General features: G+C 42.0%; 1 protein-coding gene and 1 pseudogene across 4 annotated transcripts in view; one reads left to right on the top strand and one right to left on the bottom strand.

The window, feature by feature from the left end:
* The window catches only part of PHF8 (PHD finger protein 8), a 134,065-nt gene that overhangs the window by 111,524 nt on the left and 13,431 nt on the right, over positions 1–9,110 (bottom strand). The gene's annotated exons all lie outside the window — the stretch shown is intronic.
* LOC100965916 lies at positions 4,337–4,982 on the top strand (annotated as a pseudogene).

Genomic DNA, 9,110 nt, shown 5'->3' on the forward strand with positions numbered 1-9,110 from the left:
ATAGCACACTGAACACAGTCTGATACACAGTATCCAAAAGTGAGAGTGTTATTATTTACCCAATCCAAACTGCAAACCTCACCTACCAAAACCTTCCATAGACTTTGCAACATTAACTCACTTTCCCAGCACTGCATGTTTTCTATCCCACACCTCTGGACTCTATGAACACTGCTCAAGAAAGAAGCCCCTCCAGTCTTCTCTCTCTCCTTAAGTTTCATCCCAGATGGCTATGGCTATGTGCTTCTGTACCACAAATACCACTGCCCATTTCCTTTCCCAACTTTTGTGTCAACCCTCAGCAATCCCATCCCTTGGTAAAGTGCTCTACATATTTTTCCCCTTTAATAAATTTTCCTTTACCTTCCTGGATTAACTTAACATAGCTACTCCTATGAGAAAACTATTTTCTCTATACCAATGCCATTCAAAGGGTGGTCCACAGACTAATGCTAGTGTGTAAACTGTTACTATAGGTCTGTAATAAGTACAGAAAGTGAGAATAAGCATCACTTTTACATAAGAGCTTTCATGGAAATTTGGCAAATAATTTTATGTCTACTCAATTTAATAATAAATATTTAGGGCTTTTATTTTGTATGGCCTTTTTTTGTTCATACCATTTATCTAGTAATTCATTTTTTATTTCATAAAAAAGATCAGTGTGTTATAAATTGGAAATTAAAAAATACCCTGATCCAGTTGGACATGGTGGCTCACGCCTATAATCCTAGTACTCAAGGAGGCCAAGGCAGGAGGATCAAGATGAACCTAAACAAGAGTGAAACTCCAGCTTTAATTTAAAAAAAAAATAGAAAAAATAACCTAGCACTGTGTAACTGTAGCCCCAGTTACTTGGGAAATTGAGGCAGGAGAATCGCTTGAGCCCAGGAGTTTGAGGTTGCTGTGAGCTAGTCTGACACCATGGCCCTCTAGCCTGGGCAACCAAGTTAGACTCTATCTCAAAAAAAAAAAAAAATACTCTGATCCTTCACCACTGAAAGTTTAAGCAGCAGTATGCTAAAATTCTCCCAGATTCTTATAGCTCAGGGCTGGGTTGTGGAGTACACATCCCCCTCACTCTTCAGTGAGACTTCAAGACCATCTCTCCCCTACCCTTGCATTAAATGCTCACACTTCTATGGGTTTTTATACCATCCAGCCATATCACTTCTTATTCCTTCTCATCAATTCCAGATACCCATCTCCTCAACATATCCCCTCACTCACTGAAGAAACTACTCACAGATTCCTCTCTACCCCAAGTCCTACAAACATCTTACACGGGATCAGTATCAACATGGAGGTCCAATATACCATGTACTTAGTCCTTGGACCTTCTTATCTTCAGAGACTGTTACTTTCACTCCCATTTCAACTATCAACTCTCATGACTACCCTCAAGATCCTGTCAACACCAGCAAGTGCTCCACCTCTAGAACATGAAATTCACATATCACATTCTTTGACCACAAGCGTATCCATCTAGCTCTCACTGCACTTCTTTGCCCTCAAAATCCACTGATCCTCCTACTTCATCTATTCATCCATTGTTTTTTTTAGTATTCGTATTTTTTCTTTTTTTTTCTCTTTTATTAAAATTCAGATTGATATGAAGGTACAAATGTTTAGGTTATATTGTTTTCATTTCTAAGGTAAAGTTCAAGTTGTAGTTGAGCACTTCACCCAGAGGGTGGGCTGAATACCCTAACATTGTGCACATTAGGTGAGGGCCTGTCAATCACCCTCTCCCCTCCGCTTTCTCTTTTCACTCCTCTAGCTCCCCCTTACTAGAGTATACTTATGTTTTTCTTTCCTGAGGGCATATAGTTGTTTATATGTTGGTTTCATATTAGTATTGAGTACTTGCTTTTCCATTCTTGTGATACTTTAATAAGAAGAATGTATTTCAACCCCAATGAGGTAAATACAAAAGATATAAGGTCTCCATCCATTTTTATGGCTAAATAGTATTCCATGGACTACAATTTGTTAATCCATTCATGAGTCAGTTGATGGGCACTTGCGTTGCTTCCACATCTTGGCAACTGTGAACTGAGCCATAATAAACATTCTACTGTAAATGTCTTTCTAGTAAAATGATGTTTTGGGGGGTTTTTTGAAGTTTGTTGTTTTTTTTTTTTTTTTTTTTTTTTTTTGGCCGGGGCTGGGTTTGAACCCACTGCCTCCAGCATATGGGGCTGGCACCCTACTCCTTTGAACCACAGGTGCCACCCATAAATGATATTTTTTCTTCTGGGTAGGTATCTAGTAATGGCATTGCAGGATCAAATGGAAGGTTTACTTTTAGTTCTTTGAGAATTCTCCATACTTCTTTCCTTAAAGGTTGTATGAGTTTGCAATCTCACCAGCAGTATTCATCCATTCTTGACTTTATCTTTCCCTATCTAGCTGAGATGGCAGTATTCTTCACTTCAAGGATTCTCTTACAGATATCCTCACTGGCCCCACTGCCTTTCACCCTCATGTGCAAACCCCAATCCTGGCTCTATTCAACTACACTGGATCACTGGACATGGCTGGAGAGAAATTACCAATTGGATTGGTGCCACACTAAGTTCACACTGTCCAAAGTATCTGGATCATGTTGCCTGACAATCCTCCTTTAATCCCCTGCTTAGCTAGTTCTCTTTCTCATTATCCACAGTGGGTATATCAAATCTTTGACCCCACTACTCTCTCTTCTCTCTCAGCAAATGATCCTGCTTCTTACTTCTTAGAGAAAATGAAATAATCAAATGAGAACTACTTCAACTTCCCACCACCAAATCCTCCTGCACCCATCCTTTCTTCCTGTTACAATAAAAGTACTATCTTTCCTTCTTTCTAAAGCCAGCTTTTCCACCTAGGTCACATCTCTTCTTATCATCTCAATCAATTATCCCTTCTTTCTGCAGTATCTTCAATCACTCTCTCTACCTTCTCCTCACAATAGCATTTAAACAACCACACTGATATTTATGAATAAAAAAAAAAGACCTACCTACCCTCTTACCGTCCATCTGCCTCTTCACAGCCAAACATCTTTGTTTAAACCTATATAGCTTCATAATGACCCTTTTTATGAATAGGTAACAGTTGTACATGGCACAAAACTGAAAGGGTACAGAAGTATATACAGTGAAAAGTTTCCTAATACACAGTACTTTCTCACCCCTTGCTATAGTCTGAATTTAGTTCTCACCTTCTTTAAAACAGATATTACTTCTGATTTGCATTTCTCTGATGATTAGGGATGATGAATATTTTTTTCACATATTTGTTAGCCATCTGTTTGTCTTCCTTAGAAAAGGTTCTATTCATGTCTCTTGCATTAAAAAAAGATGGAGACTTTACATCTTTTATATTAACCTGGATTGAGGTGGAACAAACTCTTCTTAGTAAAGCATCATAAGAATGGATAAGCAAAAATCCAATGTACTCAATTCTAATAAGAAGGCAGTAGATGATCTAATACAAGGTGGGGGTCCGGGAATGAGGGAGCAGGGAGAAGGGAAAAGGGAGGAGATGAGGGGCAGGGTGTAAGGCACACCTCTTGGGGGCGGGACACAATTATAAGAGGGACTTTCCTTTCTTCTATGATCGATATCTCTCCCTCTCCCCCTCTCCCCCTCTCTCCATTTACCATGGGGCTTTTATACACTATTTACTGTCACACTCCCTTGGGTATGGGAATACTCAAGGGACAAGTACAGACTATCTAACATGCCCTGGGGTGACTCAGTAATTCAGTGTTCAAGGTGCTTGCACCAGGCCCTGACTCTCCACACCTGCACCTAAGCCCAGCGCCCCAGGCAGCCAGGCAGCCAGGAAGCCAGCCAGGAACCTGTTTGGGAGGTAAGGAGGCAGCAGGAGGTAAAATCACATAAGACCCAAGGCTCCAAGGCCCCAGCACACATTGTCCCATCCATACAAAACACAAATTCCAAGGTGAGAATTTCAAGACAACAGGCCACACTCAGCTTTTCCTTTCCCCCACCCTCCCTTCTATCATTCCTTCTCCCCTGCCCCCTCCACTACAGCCCCTCCTCCAATTATCCTTCCCCTTCCCACTAGGTCTCCAGGATGCCTTCCTAACCTGACATATCAGCCAGCAACCTTCTGGGAAGTTGGTGCCACTCCCTACTGATGTGGGCCCCCGCAGGGCTGCTGACATCTGTTTCCCAGCTTCCCATTCCAATGGGCTTTTCCTTCACCAAGGGTGGCTTTCTGAGCCACCCACTGCTTGCCCCTTTCTGCAGTCTCTCCTGCCACTTGGAGCCATTCTCTCTCCCAGTGGGGTGGGAGCAAGGCTGGCAGTGCCAAGGTCATCAGAATGATGCAGACACAGTGTCTGCTGAAGCTGCATATATTCATGGCCTTCGCCTCCAAGCTTTAGGGCTTCTTCAAATTTACCCTTTGCAGAGGCAGATCTGCCTAGTAATTCAGTACCAAACTGTTCAATATGATATCCTTCCTCCCCTTATCTCCTGTGTCCCAGAATCAGCTAGCTCAGGTAAAGAGGCAGATTCTGGTACTGGATCTGTATGAGACACTTGTTCACTTCTACCATGATGGGGGTCCACAGTCTGGCTTGGACTGCCTCCTGACTTCATCCTCAGGTTGTATGTAAGAGGCCCCATGTGGATTTTTTCTTAGAAGTGGTGAGCCAGTAGTATGAACTGGTGGTATTTATAGCAAGCATGGAGATTATGGCTCTTCTGTGGCAGATAAACTGAATAATAGCAGAAGCATTCTCAACAGGAGATACTATAGATAGCACTGCACTTTGCTTTTGGATAACTACATCAAGGACCTCTCTGTGGTCCACAGTGCCCTTTCCAGCATTGTGATCCTGAATAATTCCCCTAGGAATAATAATAATAATAATAATTCCCCTGCTCCCGATGTTGGATGCCCTCAGGTTCAGTGATGTCTATTCTATGCTGAACCAAAACTTCCACCAACATAGGCTCTGGTGACAGCTGCTCCCCTTCTACCTAAGTTTGGGGGGTAAGGGAGGGCAAGCCCTTGGGATGCTGTCTGATGCCTTTTCCAATGTGAGGACTGCCTGGGCAGGGCCTGCCCCACCCACCATCTCTGCCTTGGGAGTCCTATACTCCACTTGGAGTCTGGATGGGCATGTGGGCCGGACTCTGAAGCAGTCTCACTCTGACTTGGTATTCACACTTCATGGAAACCCCAGATTGGGATAGAGGTGGAAGCCTAGAAGAGCTAAAACAGTGTCTGTGGTGGAAAGGTAAGACTGGCCACAGCAAGAGATGGATGGTGATCCAGGAGGCCCAAAGAGAAGACAAGTCAGCTTTGTTGTGATTTGATTTTTTAAAAACTCCTGCATAAAACTAATCTAATTTTTCATTCCTGCTACAGGGCTAGGGTATGGGTGGGAGACTGGGATTTGGGGCCACTGGAGTTTCCCCAAATTTGTCCCCCCCCCTTACTGTTTTTTCTCTCCCTATGTTTCCTCAGACCTGAAACAAACTTTCTCTTTTTTTCCCTTTCCTCTCTTTTAAACCATGCATTATAACTTTGAAATCAAAATAAATAATAAATAAAACAATTTCAATACAACAACTACAGAGCATTAAACCTCAAGCATGGGGCTCCATGTGACTACAGTGGTTGCATAGCCATGACGCTAGCCCTACTCTACATAGCCAGCTGGACTCTCACTGCCATGCTTTTCCTAGCTTTGTCCTCTAGGTTTCATCACACATGGCTCCCTCTGCCTGGAACATTCCCGCTCTTCCTCTTCCCTGCTGCTTCAACCCCTATGCACTACCCACCAAATTTGGCAGACAGTAGATCTTATTCACCAAAAGTCTTCACCTTTTCCATCTCTAAGCCTTGCTTTAATCAATTCAACAAACATTCATTGGGCTAGATAACTCCTCATAACAGGGAGGCAGATAGATGAAAGCCAGGCTTCTCCCTCAGTAATTATCACCCAGGACCAAGGGTAGTAAATGCTAATTTGATCTGAGTGGTTTCCTTAAAGAAGAGGACAATTTTTGTAGCACCAGGTCTCAAGATTAAGATAAATTATCTACAACATGTACTGCAGAGCCTGGCATACAGTAGGCACTCAGTTAATATTTATTAAGTATATAAGTTCATAAATTCAACACACATTGATTGAGCATAGACACTTCCCTTACAGAGTGAACATTATAGAGGGGAAGATAAAGAGGCACTATCAGAACAGTTTCATGAGTGCTGTAAAGTAAATAAAGAAGGTAAAGATGGTGAGTGAATGAGTGAATTAAAAACCTGCATAAAAGGAACCATGAAAAAAAACTGAGCTACAAGCTTTACATATATTATTACATTTAATCTCCACAACAAATCAGGTCATTCTGTACAACATTCAGAGACATTAAAACACAAAAGTTAAAAGTACAGACATGGGGCCAGGCTTGGAGTTCATGCCTATAATTCTAGTAGTTTGGGAGGCTGCATCAGGAAGATCACTTGGGGCTTGAGATCAGGAATTTCAGACCATTCTGGGCAACATAGAAAGACCCCAACTCTATAAAAAGTAGAAAAATCAGCCAGCATGATACTGAACACCTATAGTCCCAGCTATGTGGGAGGCTGAGAAAGGAGGATCACTTGAGTCCGAGAGTTTGAGGTTGTAGTGATCTATGATGATGTCACTGCACTCTAGCCTGGGCAACAGAGCAAGACCTTGTCTCAAAAAAAAAAAAAAAAAAAGTACAGACTCAGGAGTCAAACTACCTGACTTTGAATCTCACCTCTGCCACTTACTAGCTATGTGAACTTAGGCAATTAACCTCTCTGGGCCTCAGTTTCTGCATTTGTGACATGGGAGTGTAAGAGTACCCTCCTTATACAGTTGTTAAGAGAATTAAATGGGCTAAGATTGGTACAGCACTTAAAGTACCTGGTACATGATAAATATTACCTATCAACACCATCATCAATATTGTTCTAATTTAACAGATAAGAAATCTGAGTCTGAATGGTGATTACAAAACTAAAATGCAGCAGAACAGGATAAAAATTCAAGACTTTGTGACTCCACTATACCACTTACAATATATAACAAGGCACTCAATTCTTCCAAGGCTATGGATCTGAGTGAGAGCTGAGGTCCAGAGAAGCCTGAGAGGTGATAAGGTTGCTCAAGATCCTATCTGGTTTCTTATCTGTTCAACCTCTGCTCTCTCAGAGTGCCCAAGGAGCCAGGTCCTGTCAATACCTATACCCTGGAAAGCCAGTGTTTTCATTCACAAATAAAGAGGCAAAAACATTTTACCTTCATTTAAAAAATCAAAAAAAAATTCAAGCCAATTTTTTATTTCTTATAATAGTCTTCCTTGTTTGTTTTGTTTTTGAGACAGAGTCTCACTTTGCCACCCTCAGCAGAGTGCTGTGACATCACAGCTCACAGCAAACTCAAACTCTTGGGCTTACGCAATTCTCTTGCCTCAGCCTCCTGAGTATCTGGGACTACAGGCATCCACCACAATGCCCAGCTATTTTATAGAGATAGGGTCTCTCTCTTCCTCTTCCTCAGGCTGGTCTCGAATTCCTAAGGTCAGGTGATCACCCACCTCAGCCTCCCAAGTGCTAGGATTACAGGCATGAGCCACTGCACCTGGCTCTTTTTCTTGTAATAGTCTTGACCAGACAAGCACAATCTATAAAACCAAAAGTGAAGGCATCTACCATTCCCACCAATCCATCCCCTTAGCTCCTATCCTCAGACACAGGACACTTGGAGGAGTGCAAAGGACATTCCAACATACTTGAGAAATGTCTCCTTAGTGCATCCAGTCTGACATAAATTTGCCTTTCAACAGGCTTCACTAAACTCTAGATCAGCAGTTCTCAACCTGTGGGTCATGACTCCTTTGGGGGTCAAATGACCCTTTCACAGGGGTCACCTAAGACCATCAGAAAACACATCCTGCGTATCAGATATTTACATTACGATTCAAAATTACGGTTATGAAGTAGCAATGAAAATAATTTTATGGTTGGGGGTCACCACAACATGAGGAACTGCATTAAAGGTTCGAGGCATTAGGAAGGTTGAGAACCACTGCTCTAGATGCACCAACTGAACAACTGCATATGAACTTACATGCACACAAATAGGCTTTTATCTCTATTTCCAAAAACAACCAACCAAACAAAAAACCGTTAGTCATTGCCCTCCCTATTAGTCTGTTCACCTTTTTACTAAAATCCTCAAAAAAGAGTTGTTCTTTCCTTTTATTTATCTTTTTTTTTTTTTTTGAGATTTTCACTCTTTGTCCCATCAGCCTAGCTCATAGCAACCTCAAATTCCTGGGTTCAAGTGATTCTCTTGCCTTAGTTTCCTGAGTAGCTGGGATTACAGGCTGGCACTCCCACACCTGAATAATTTTTCTATTTTTTTTTTTTTATTAAAACATAGCTGCGTACATTAATGCAGTAATGGAGTCATGGGGTACAGTATGCTGGTTTTATATATAATTTGAAATACTTTCACCAAACTGGTTAACATAGCCTTCATGGCATTTTCTTATTGTGTTAAGACAATTATATTCTACATTTAGAAAGATTTACATGTACCCTTGTAAGATGGACCATAGGTGTGGTTCCACCATTCACCCTCCCACCACCCATCCTAATTTTTCTATTTTTGATAGAAACAGGGTCTCGCTCTTGCTTAGGCTGGTCTTGAACTCCTGAGCTCAAGTGATCCTCCTGCCTTGCTCCCCTCCCCCCCGCCCAAAGTGCTAGGACTACAGGAGTGAGCTATTACATCCCACCTAAAAAGAACTCATCCTTTAGTCCTTTCTTTCATAACCCCAATATAATCTATCAGCAAACCCTGTATCAATATATATTCAAAGTCCAACCATTTCTCATCACTGTTGATTCTGGTCCCAGGCACCACTGCCTAAATCACTGTATCTCAAATTTTAGGGATCAACAGAAATACCTGAAGAGCTTGTTAAGAAACAGATTCCTGGCTCGGTGCCTATAGCTCAATCGGCTAAGGCGCCAGCCACGTACACCTAAGGTGGCGGGTTCGAATCCCCAGCCCGGACCCACCAAACAACAATGACGGCTGC

This window comes from Otolemur garnettii, unplaced genomic scaffold, assembly GCF_000181295.1.
Source record: "Otolemur garnettii isolate 467f Iridium unplaced genomic scaffold, OtoGar3 scaffold00256, whole genome shotgun sequence".
NCBI classification, from domain to species: domain Eukaryota; kingdom Metazoa; phylum Chordata; class Mammalia; order Primates; family Galagidae; genus Otolemur; species Otolemur garnettii.